Raw genomic sequence first — 13,139 nt, forward strand, 5'->3', positions numbered from 1 at the left:
CACGTGCCCTGTCTGTAACACACCCCTGCAGACGGACAGAGCTCCAGCACTCACCCGGCGGGGCGCAGGTCCGGCAGCGCTCTGTCCAGCGGCAGGCGGTCACTCAGGAAGGCGTTGTAGCCGTAGTACTGGAACTGTTTGAGGGCCAGGCGCCGCTGCTCGGGGCTCAGCTCCTGTCCCCAGCGGGCGAACAGCGACGAGTCGGTGAACGCTTCCACGGCCTCGTCCTCCGCCTTCGCCGGAGCTTCTACAGAGACAAAAGGCAGCGCTTTCAGACAGGCTCTGTGGCCTCTGAGGGGTTTTATTTTACAAAGTTCCAGTGACTCCAGCTCCGCTCGCTGCTGTAACTCTTCCCATGATGTGCCCTCTCGTACCCGTGTATCAGCACCTAAGGCTCAAAATTTAATATTCAAATAAAGCTAGGTAGAAACAGCCCTTTTTAAATCCCAATCTCACTAAAGGCCAGGACTGATAAATCTAAATGAATTAAGTTTCGGAAGGAGCCCTATCAGAAAAGAATGTTATTTTGCTTTTATTTACTAAGATGAGCTATTTAATATCAGCCTCCATCATGTTGCTAGGACAAGACTAATGTTTTGAAGTRGGAAAACCAAACATCTATACATAATGAACAAAATGGATGCCAAACTCCATGTGTAAAACAAGTTCTTTAAAACTCCATATTCAACAGAGAGAAAATTCACTGTACTTGGCATCCATATTTAAATAGCAAACCAGTTTCAGTCATAAAATAACTTTATGGTCCAGTTTACCAATCCTTCCTATTTGAATTTTTARCCCATATTTAGGAGCAGGTGATGATGCTTCTGGGACCATCACTTTGTACTATTTGTGTCATTATGAAAGGTTTCCATTTCACAAGGCCACATCTCTGGCTGCTATGCCAAACAGAGAAGAGGGGGAAAGATAAACCCAGAAATCAATTTAAGAAGAGCTCCAGTACCACGAGATCACAGCATTCCCTCTCAGTGTTTAGTTGCTTAAAAGTCTGTTCGAGGTGATTTGAGAGCTCTCTGTGACAAACACATGACAGCTGACCCCCCAAACCCAGAGAGCCCATTGTTTCTGTAAACACTTTAAACCCACAGGACACCAGTAAAGCAAGATCACCCTACTTGACTCTGATTTGCCAAYATAAGCTAGAGCCTCACAAAGGAAAAATACCTTCTTTTTCTGGAAGTTCTCATTATTCTTCAACAGTCCCCACAGCCATTAGCAGGGAACCAAAAAAATAAAGAACTCTCCTTTCTGAAAAGCTGGGCTTACAAACACAGRGACTTAAGAAAATTAAAGTGAATCTTTTGAAAAACTGTCAATGTGTCCAACAGGCATGCCCAGGTGGAACAGGTGCCTCCCAAAAGGAAGAATGAACTGGAAATGATGCCAGGCTGTAGGAGGAAAGGCTTTGATCTGTGCTGCTCCGAGTGCCTGAGCCTTGGATTTCCCAGCCCAGAGAGGAAGGAGCAGGTCATGATTCCAGAGCGAAGTGCCTCGCCTGGACGTGCAAGCTGCACTCATCATGTGCATCTAAGCAGAGCATCATTAAAGACAAAAGAAACCTCAGCTCTCTGATGAGCTCTAATCGCCTCAGATTCCGGCTCCCAGCACTCAAAAAATCTATATTCCATTTCCTGCAGACAGCAGCCTTAGAGCTTTCAATGGACGGAAGGATCCTTTCATCCTTTTCCTCTACGGGTGCCTTCATCTGTTAAGCAATCCATACCCTCTCTACCCTCTTGCCAGAGGCTATTCCGTGTGACAGGTAAAAATCCCAGATTTGCTCTGGGTCACAGAGCCATCAGACAGTGTTCAGAAGTGTCAAAACTTCACCAAAACTTTGTCCCACAGCAAGATACACAGAGGAGGATCCCACTTAAAAAATCTATTGTAATTCACAAAAACACCTGATCAGCATCCTCAAAAATGACGATTTGACAATTCCTGTCTTGCAAGGCTGCTCCTGTGCAGGACACTGCTATAAATCCTGTATCAGACCAGTGAACYCCTAAATGAAAACATCCTTGTTTGCATGGCAGGGTAAAACACCGACAAGCAAAAGCTGAAGCAGTTCACCAAGGTGCACCACTGCATCAGCCCTGGAGAAAAGTGTACTCAGAAGACAAAAATGGAAAGTTATAGTAACAGATCTTCCCTCAAAAACTTATTTTACATATTCTCTTGTCTCCCCAAAAAGTCAAAATGGCAAGGTGTCAACATTAATACGGCTTTGTGTTGAAAAGTGAACTTTACTGTTTTCAATATTCAAGTTAAGTTAATTCCCCTTGGTATTCTAGTTTTGTTCCCAAAGAAATTACTTCAGCAGAAGTGCACCTAAGAAAATATGCAATATATAGGTGGGTTAAATTCTGCTACTACTAGGGCTTGCTTACAGCTTAGTAAGGCAGACTGAAGTTGCCAGGGTGCCTCAGAGAGACTGACAGAGCCTGTCAGACTCTGCACAGATGACAGGGAAACGGAGTCCTAATCTTAAGAAAAAAAATGAACCTGATCCAAACTACATTAAAAAAAAAATACTACATAAACAAAACCATGGCCTTGGTAAGGGCTCTGTATTTCTCCTGTATSCTCTCCAGCTGGGCTACTGTGATCTGAAAACACCATAAATCCTGGCCATTGTTGTTCCTACTAGACATGTTCTCACTGCCAGCCTATTAAATTCCCCTCTAGCCATAGCGGTGCCATGGATATGAATCAGCCTAGACAGATCCATGCATCATTCTGGCAAAGTTAACATAAAGTTACTAYGAGCCTAGACAACCTGAGAGCAGGGTAAAACCTTCTCATTTCCTGGGATGGGATTATCTAAGGAAATGTGTGTTTCCAACACAACCCATCTGCTCTCAGATGAAGACACACAACTCTCTGGCGGGCACCAGTACTGCATTTTAAGGCTTTCCATATCCATTGACACCAATATTTTGACAGAGATGAATTCTGTCTTCTCAAATGGGTAAAAGGCTGATTTTCAAAAAATGCATTATAAGGATAYTGGAGATTAAGGAGTACCAAATTCCAAGTCTTCAGACTTTCCAAAACACAATTTTAAGCTTGTCCAAAGCAATACCACTCTGCATTTCTCCTACTTGGAAACCAGATTTTAAGACAGCATYAGTTCTTTTAAAGCAAGGCATAATTCCTAAACTACAGGCCTCCAAGATAAAGGATGGTCAGAATAGTTATTTATTGGCTATAACTTTAAGGATTACCATTGCTTCATTTAAAAAYCCAAGTTTTTAACTGCAAAGTTCTTTTTATTATTTCAAATAATTATATACTTAAGGTACTGATTAAGTAATTATTAATAACATAATTAACCTCTAACAAACACACCACAATATTTGGAATAAGGGTCTAATAATACACTACTAATCTGCCAAAAACTGCCTGAAAATTAATTTGGTGACTTGATTCAGTCATGATACACAGATCTCAGCACTGCAAACTGCAGTGGAAGTGCCACAAACCAGCACTGGGACCCGTAATGGGAAGAGAAGAATGAGATGGACACAATTACCCCCCGAATTTTTCAGACAAGCATTGTGACAGCCTTGTTCCAGGTCATGGCTCTGGTTCGGAGCAATAAGCCCCCCTGCAATGCTGATTAGATCAGATTGTCAAGGAAAAGGCTAAACCAATTTAAACTCATCATCTCTGATCTGGGCAGTTTTGTGAGAATTACGGCACAGGCCTAACATGTTTCCTGTCCTGGATTAAAAAGACATCATGTTATCATCATACATAATGGCCATTCTTTTAATTATTTGGGATAATATTTTCAAAATGCCCAAGGAAGTTCACGATAGTGAGCACTGTTCAAATGAAAAGAGGGATGTACAAATTAAACCCCTGTTTTGCAAAACCAACCGTTTCTCGTTAGRTTAGTTGATTACACGGAGTATTTTTTCCAGGTTAAGAGTGGAAGACAACAGAAGTTGACAGATGAGAGACCAGTGTGCTCCAGGAAACAGAGGGGTGCCAGAAACTGAGATTGCTCCTGCTTGGTGCTCAGTAACCAAGCTGAATTTTTAATGATGWAATTTTTAATGATGACTTTCCTCACTTCCTTATCATCATGGAAGAAATAAGTGGAAACACAGAAGATTTACACATAAAGTGCAAAGGCAACAGAATAAACCAAGTCCCACAGCAGGGCTTGGGGTCTGAGGTCTCTCAAAGACACAGCACAGAGAGTTCCAGGGTGACAAAGAAGATAAAAAGGTTCAGAACATTCCACTGATTGTAACTGCACGTGCTCCTAAATTTAGGCATCTTCTAATGGGCTTACTAAAATAGGAAACTCATCTGCATTTAATGAATAGCAGACCACATTTTTCTTCAGGATTAGCAGAGTTTGCATCTGTGCAGCTGAGAGGATTTAAAAGCTCAGTGTGTTTTATATCATAAACCCAAATCTATGTCACCTGGAGGAAACATGAAAAGCACTTGACTGTTTTGAAAACTGTTTTGCCAGGAGCTGTCAGGCTGTGACATGGCTAATTAGTCATATAAATACAGCTTTTCCTTCTACACAGAACTGAGTGGTCCCACCAAAAGCAGAGTTCACAAACAGARACAGAAACGCACGCTCTTGTACAGTCATCCAACTCAAAGCACCAAAAATAGGCTTCTCCGTCCAGTAATCACACCAAATGAGATTTTTCTCTGCTTGCTGGGCTGTGCTGAGCTCCCCCAGATTAGTTCTACTTCAACTATTTCCATTCAGTTCTTTCAGAGCTCTGAAGAATCTTTTTTTGGCCACTTCTTCACAAACACAGAAGTTTTGAAGAGCAGTTTTCATGACATGCTTTTCACTTTTCCTAAGTGCTTCCAACATGAAACCTTGTAGGCTGCTTCCCCCCTTCCAGCACCATGTTCTCACCAGCACCTGGCTACACAAACACTTTGCTAAGTGGGCCTGTGCTTGAAAAAATACTTAAAATGTACTTTTCAAAAATTGCAGACATTATTGTACATTGGAACTACTTCACACTGGCTAGAATTTTCCTAAGCTAGCCCAAGAGATGAGTTTTAAATGAAACCTGAAGAATTATGAAGAGCAGGGCTATTTTGAAGAAGAACCAGCCTGCAATTGTGTAAAAGCTTCTCCTGCTCCCATTTGCCATTGCCCTTGTCACGCTTAAAGCACCGGGCACAGACAAATGCAGCAGCAGGGAGCAAGGACATTTCAAATGTTTGCAAACTACACTTCAATAAAAAAAAATATAAAGCTAAGCTTCTCCTCTTGCAGAACAACATGAATGATAAATTAAAAGCACTCTCCCATCTTTGATACCAAGCAGATGATTTGTGCTAATGTTAACATCAGTAATACACTGGGGCTATCAAGATGTTGAGAATCCTCCTTGAAATAGTGAGAAAAATTAAAGAAAATACAATCAAATTAACTTCCCTGGTTTTATAGGTATTTGGGTAAATGCTGTAAGATGGTATTATCATCAGTTATCACAGTAAAACGATTGAATCAGTAAATGCACTAGGAAGAAAGCAAGCTTCTAGTATATGTTTTTCTCTGTTTTGTTGTACAAATACATTTGTGTGGGGTTTTTGTTTCCCCCTTCTTCCTCTCAGCTGCACAAGTAAATAAAGATATAGAAAAGCTGTGCTGAAATTCCCTCTCAAGATGGACATTTCATAAAAATGTTTTCCAAAGTTTGCCTTGGGCTTCCTTTGGAGGAGAATAAACGCATTTTTCCCAGGGTGAATAACTAACATTTGCCCTCTCCATCTTAACTGGCACACAGGGATAAGCTGAATTCATCAAGTCAACTGCCATAATAAATTTTAATGTTCTGCACACACATTTTCTTACTCTTGTATGACTGAGGAAAACAAAAAAAAACTTGTAAGAATAGTATACATTCATAACAATCTGGAATATACAGAATAAATCACTTGGGCTTTTCTGTGCTCATAAAAACTCAACAATAACTGCTCCAGCCATAGCTTTAAAAAATTAGTCAAGGAACAGGTTACAGATCGGTCTGGAAAAACAACAGGGTCAGAGTGGAATTAATTTCTATTGCAGTGTATAGTGAGCAGATTATCCTCGTGTCACTCATGCAGACTGTGGCTTTACTGACCAAGCCTGTAGGATTGCAGCAGTCATTAGGATTAAGGAAAGAATAAAGTACAAAGCAATTCAGAAAATATTTTGCCTGGAAAACTTCCAGCTCCAATAAGAGGGGAAAAAAAATAATTGAATAACTTTTAGAAGGCAATTGTGCACAATGGGATGTAATCTAATGCAGCAAACATTCTCAAGATCAGAAAAATCAAAGCTGCAAACCTGGGATGCTTCTGTTCTGGAGAGTCATGATGAGAAAATCTATGTGTGCAAGAGGAAATGGATGTACAGAATGTGCATTTCCTTTAATTAAACTCCTGTCTCAGTAAAGCCYGTGTATCAAAATTCCTGAGCACCTAAAGCTCTGTGAAAGTTAGGGATAGAAAACTCAGCTTGGAGTTCTTTTCCTGAACTGTACAGAGCCACTTCAGGAGTGAATCCGCAGAACAAAGAGCTCACCCCTGGCTTTGTTTGCACCTTAATGCGCACAATAAAATCAGCCCAAGAATCAGAATCAATAGCTGAACCATCCCACTGGAAGGGAAGTGTTGAAGGCACTGCAGCCACCAGCACARGCTCAATGAAATGAGATCCCAGGAGAGTAACGGGAATGCAGAGCTTCCCTGGGTTCCAGTGCAGCTCGGAGTGAACAGCACCGCATCAGGAATAGGCACAAACAGCAGCGTTTGGGGCTTTCGCTGTTAAACACACATTAAACACTGCACATTCCGGGACAGAGATGTATTAATAATTAAACACAGCTTCTGGGTTGAAAAACTAATCAATAATATACATTGCGATCAGAAATTCCTTTAAAAATTGGCCAGCATGGTGTTCCAGAGGTTTTGTATTCACACGTAAGAATTTCTACTTACATCCCTCATAGCTGTCATTGCTCTGCAAATTAATTAAAAACTCAAGGATTTTTCAACTGCAGTTCCTTAAGTGTTGTGTTTAAAGCCTGCAGTAATTTACAAAATATTCCTGGTTAGCTAGCAGAATTGCCTACATTGTTCTTCTAGTGAACCATTTCAGTGATTACATTGGTTTGGGGTTTGGTTTAGGTTTTTTTTGTAATCTAGGTAATAAGAATATCATGAAAGTGATTTTTTTTTAAAGACAATTGCCTTCTGTCAAGAAGTTGCTGGGCAGTTCTTACTAAAGCATGAAGAAAAATGGGGTTTACTGTGAAAGCATCAATTCACCATAATGAACAGGTATTTTTGTTTATATCTGTACCACCACAGTTCTCAATGGCTTTGTTGCCTCTACAGTGAATTTTCAGACTTCATTTGGGGAAGTTCTCCTAACAAGGTATAAAACGTTTGCTACAGCACTAAATTATATTACAGAAAACCACAGAAAATATATGCTTTACAAAGCAACCATGCTATAGTGACCAAACGAAGTAAGATTTTTTTTTTACAAATTTGTCATAGTCAGACAATTCATAGCTCTATAAAAGCTGAAATTTTGCCAWGGTAATACAAAGTACAGAGCTGACAGTACCAAAAGCTAATGGACTATCAGAGTTTCCCCTCCTAGGCCAAACTGCAMAATTTTATTTTATTTTTTCCCTGAACAGGACATGGTTACCCTGCAAATGTGCCTGCTCTGGCACCTTGAAATAGCACACAATTTAAAAAGAGTGGATRGAAACTACCTCTGAACCATAAAAATCTGTTCCCAACAAGAAACACTGTGCCTTCCTTGCCCATCATTATTTCTTCTTTACGAATTCATAAGTATGAGGTCGCATTCCTTGTGCAGAGCAAAGCAAGAAAAGGAACTTCATCCAAACTGGTGACAGAAACAAACACCACAAGGGCCTCAGTCCCAGTGGGTACAAAACTGTCACAAGGTCACCTGGCATTTTGCCAAAGCAGTTAGCATATAAATTGAGCCTAAACAAGAGGGGATAAGCATGTCCTCBGACAAAGAAGATTCCCAACAAAACCAGCAAAACAATTTCCATTATGGAAGAGAAAACTGCACTCATTGAAAATGTAACATCTATCTTCCTGCTGCAAACACTCTTTTAGCCATTCTGYTCATTGCAGAGGGCCCCGAACAGCATCAACTTTCTGTGCTTTCTTTCAGAAAAATAATCATACACAGGCTGATTACAATATATGCCAAAAACCATTTGCCATGTAAATATAATGACTGATTGAATTTGACAAAGCTCCTTCTAGAAGAGTAAACACTGAAGCTTTTGTTTAGGGATATTAATCAGCCCAGCAAGCTCAACATGTCACCTGTGACAGAATGAAAGCAAAATCCTCCCCACCTGCTGGTAGAAGAGCCAGCAATGCCATCCAGAGGAGGCAGGACCATTGCTGGAGAGGATTCCCCTGCATCCCAGCCTTTCACCAGACACTCATCTTTCCTGGAACTGAGCATTCCATCAGCAATAATAATCCTGCTCCAATGGCTGCCCAGGTCCAAATGGAGATCTGGCAGAGCTTTCTGCAAACTAAGAACTGCAAATGCAGATAGATGTTAGAATTTCTCTCCAGACTGGCTCAGGAGCCTGWATTTGCACATTAACACAGAGTGAAGACAGTGTTCACAACACTGAGAGTATCTTATGTCGTGCAAAGCTGACTTTAAGAATAATTAGCAAACACAGATGTCAGGGAATAGYACACCAAAATTCTTAACTGCAGCTTGGCCACAAGCAAGTCTTACTGACATCCTTACCTTCCTCTGCTCAGTGGCAAAGAACATTACTGAAGATTTGTTTTCAAGTTCAGTCCCTGGAGAAGCAAATACCCAGAACCACCTTCCACTGAATCTTTGCTGACACACAGAGCATTGAATAACTCTTCCTCTGTGTTCCTTCKTTCCCTAAGGCAGATAAACACATTTTTTAGGGAAGCTACATGGCATTGTTACCCAGCAAAACCAGCCACAAAGCCAGGTCAAATGCACAAGCTTTTTGCCTTAATCTGCCAAAAAACATTCCCTGTGGCTGACCCAGCACTTCAAACATACCGAGAGCTCCTACTCCTCTMAACAGGTTCTCAACTTGAGGACAGCCACTCATGCCCAAGAGCTGCTCACACCAAAGTCTTCGTAAAAAACTGCAATCAGAAAGTCATTGGTGAGTAGAACTCAGCATAATCAAAAAATATCACTCTCCATTAYGACCCCAGCTTTTCTATTTACCATCCCATTATTTCAGCACATGCTGTGGTTTGGGGATTACTCTCTAAGTACACGTAGYCCATGGAGTCAGTGATTGCAATCAGGACATTTCCCTGCTGACAGGCACTCGGGGGTGCTCATCCATCCATCCATCCATCTCTGTGCAGGGAACACAGGGGGAACACAGGGCCGCGTGGGATTGTGTTTGGAATGACACTTTTGCACCACATCACCCGGTACCTCTCTGCTTTTTTGCCATCTCTCTCCCCACAGTGTGAAGATAGTTCTGATATTTCACCAGGTATTGCAACCTTTTGCCTGACKGTAACAGAAACTTTTGTTTTCCTCTTCATCTCAGAATACAAATACAAACAGTCTTTGAAATATATTTAGACTAAACTTTTTTTTTAAATGTTAATTTTCAGGAATGTTGCCAATCCACTTTTAGCAGATGGTTTGCTATTTAATGTCTCTAGGCAGAGAGAAAAGCTTTAATCGATAGAATCAAAAGAAATGTTGAGCAACTACATGCAATTTCACAAAATCAAAGGCATTTCCTACATATTGTCAAGCAGAAAGAAACATATTGGCATGTTGTTACTGCCAGGAGCTGAGGAATGCTTCCCACATTACAACACTGAATTTCCTTTTACGTGTGTTCAAGTCTGCAGGTTTCCTCCTAACAAGGAAATTCACTCTGCCGTAAACATGGAAATTCTTTAAGAGCAGCTTAATTAAGTRAAAAAGAATCCAGGGCTGAGTGATTAAAAATCTACCCTCAAGAGCTGGCAGTTTGCACAAAAAGCTTTACCTCTGCTTATTTCCTTCAATAAAAGTCAATATTGTGGCTCCCCATTCACTCTGGGGCCCAGCATTCCACTCGCATCTGCAATCATCCAGGAAAAGAGAAAAACAGGCAGGGATCACTTCAGCCACCAGCAATTGTTCAATGACTGCAGAGAGCACTGACAATGTCTGAAAACCTGGCAGTCCCTTCCTGCCTTCAGGACAAGGCACAGGGATCCTTGGTTTAACCAGGAAAAGCATGTACACACATTCATACAGAGATACCATGCAGAAAATACTTCATATATATATATATTAAATATTTTCATGTTCATTTGCATGCAAAATTTTGTCTCAGCACTTCAATGAAGAGTAGTAGAATGAGCACTGTGAAGGTGCTTTTAACAAATTTTATGTCTTTTTATGTAAGAAAAACATGAGCTGCGCTGAAAACTCATGTGTGTTGATAGAATTGCACTTACAGAAAGTCGAACAATAAATCTGCGAGATTTAAATGTTTCGGTGCCAAAARCATTCCTGTCACATGTGACATGCAGCAAGTGGGAATGATGTATCCAAACATTTTGTCATTTTGTTACAGCTTTTTCTGGTCTTGCTGCTTTTAGTGCCTAAATTCMCCAATTTTCTTGGCATCGTGTACAGCTTTACGCATCCCTTTGGAACTTCTGGTTTGTTGTTTTTTTTTATTGTTGGTTTGTTTGTTTTACGCCTAACAGTTTTAAATTAGTTTTAAACTTGTACAGCTTTACAGCCATGTGAAAGTGTTAGCTAAACAGAAGTTTGGAAGGCCTCACTCAGTTCCATGTAAGTTTAATGATGTCATAATCCTTTCCAGCTGACATCACCTKGTAAAGTCACAGAGGACCAACTCCGAAAAACCCGGGCCAAAACARCAACACACAATTATTAATATATTCATAAATACATTATCTCCAATTATAACTGGAGACCAACAGCACCACGATTTTGGTTCCAGGACCAATATTTTGCTAATGATAGCCCAGCTGTATACAAACAAAATTAAAGGTGCTACACGTGTTTTAAAAGATCCATAGAAATGAAATCAAAGATTTCAAGCGTTCAATTTTTGAATGCTAGATTTGGGGTTAATTAACAAGCAAATATTTCTGCCAATCTACTAGATGTGGTTTTGAGAGTGATAGGGAAGGAAAAGGTTTCAGGAGAGACTCAGAAATGGTGCGTTGCTTCTTTCAACTCCATGGAAACTCTCTAGCACCACTGGAAACTCTGTTATTTCCACTCAATAACTGCAATTTCATAATAACTCAAAAGGGTAAAACATTCAGGCATTCTTGCAAAGCCTGTAGCTTTCCTTATACTTTTCTCTCCTTGACCCTCCCCATCTTCCAAACTATWACATATGAAGTGAACACGTCTTCTAATCAGAAATTCCACAGAAATTACAGCATACTMCTCCCACACCCTTTACTTGAGCAACTTGAAATACTCCTGTTAGCACAAGTAGAGGAGGGAAAGGCTGGCATGATATCATCATTCCACATACAGCTGGTAAAATTATAAATACCTCAGAGAAAGACAAATAGATAGAACAAAGTCATTTAAAAAAAAATATTCTGTGCTCAGTTCTGCAAGCCCTTTTTATTCCATGCACAGAGCAATCCCAAAAGATGTTTTCTCTTCCCATAATTTCATTGCAATGATAATCCTGTAATGGATGAGTACAGACTCACTGAGGCTGCAGTGCTTGGAAAGTTTATCTGACAGCTCTACCTCCAGCACGCCAAATCTTCCCGCAAAGCCTCTGGCAAGTCATGACTTGACGCAGAAAGAAAAGCTTCAAAGGGATTTGAATCCACCATGAAAGCAGGGACAGGTAATTCTCTGCATTAGGTGGATGAATCATGAAAGAGATCTTTAGCTAGATTCAGATTACATAGGAGCAAGTAACACAGTCTAAAAATCTATATTATCTCCCTAAAATGAAGACTAGATAACTTATCTACGAAAAAAAAAAAAAAAAAAAACCAAACCCAGAAATACTTATACTCTTCAGAAAGCTGCTTACAGAAATCCTATTTTCTCAGAGATCACTTGTGACAGGAAAATTCAAACATTAAACACTTACAATATGGGGCTTGATTTGGGGGATAGGAAATGTCAAAACCAAAACTACAACAGGGTTTCCACATCCCTACTGGCATTACTGACACAGGGTCACTCAGCTCATGAATTTCCAGCATCCAAGCAGAGATTYGGGCGATTACACGGGGTTTAAGCTGTGCTTATTACAACACACATGTTGGGAGAGCAAACTCATCTCACACTGGAGGGCTCATGTCCGTCTCCAGTTTGTGTCAGTGGAAAGCAATGTGGCTACTGCCCCCCTGCCTTTGGCTACTGCACCCCTGCCTTTGGCTACTACACCCCTGCCTTTGGCTACTGCCCCCCTGTCTTTGGCTACTGCACCCCAGCCTTTGGCTACTGCACCCCAGCCTTTGGCTACTGCACCCCGGCCTTTGGCTACTGCCCCCCTGTCTTTGGCTACTGCCCTCCTGCCTTTGGCTACTGCACCCCTGCCTTTGGCTACTGCACCCCTGCCTTTGGCTACTGCACCCCTGCCTTTGGCTACTGCACCCCTGCCTTTGGCTACTGCAGGACTCTCTCACTCCCTGGGCTCCTCCGGAGGGGAAAAGGGACCTGGAGTCTGCAGTTCTGAGCATTCCAGCAGCCAGTAAATCCTGTCACCAACACTGGCTAAAGATGTGGCCAGTGCAGTTCTGTGTCCCTCTCCTGGGCCCTGTCCTGCAGACCTCACCCATGGAAATGAATCTGCAGCTCAGGGGTTCCACCACACATTCACAGMTGGGATCCCAGCCAGCTGCCACAGTGTTGTTGTCATAGAAATAGTGCATTTTGAAAATCACACGGTAGCCAAATAAAACTTTTCTTGTTTCTGTCAAAGGAAACAATCTCAAATAAATCTGTCATGCCATTCCCATTGTACAAACCTGAAGAAACAGAGCAATCTAGATAACAACCAGGAAAATGGAAAATAAAAAAAAAAAAAAAAAAA

General features: G+C 41.1%; 1 long non-coding RNA gene across 5 annotated transcripts in view; it reads right to left on the reverse strand.

Moving 5' to 3' along the window:
• Nucleotides 1-184: 184 nt before the first annotated feature.
• Nucleotides 185-13,139, reverse strand: part of LOC130582981 (uncharacterized) — a 48,186-nt gene continuing 35,231 nt past the window's right edge. Inside the window, exons 4-6 of one of the 5 annotated variants that reach the window (XR_008966378.1) lie at nucleotides 9,125-9,213; nucleotides 8,831-8,977; nucleotides 185-247 (exon numbers count right to left, since the gene is read on the reverse strand). This is a non-coding gene — a long non-coding RNA (uncharacterized LOC130582981). The remainder of the gene's footprint in view (nucleotides 248-8,830; nucleotides 8,978-9,124; nucleotides 9,214-13,139) is intronic. The other 4 variants (XR_008966379.1, XR_008966377.1, XR_008966376.1 and 1 more) reach the window with 4 other exon arrangements.

The sequence above is a fragment of the Malurus melanocephalus genome, unplaced genomic scaffold (assembly GCF_030028575.1).
Source record: "Malurus melanocephalus ecotype Western Australia unplaced genomic scaffold, MMel_1.1 scaffold_545, whole genome shotgun sequence".
Classification (NCBI taxonomy): Eukaryota; Metazoa; Chordata; class Aves; order Passeriformes; family Maluridae; genus Malurus; species Malurus melanocephalus.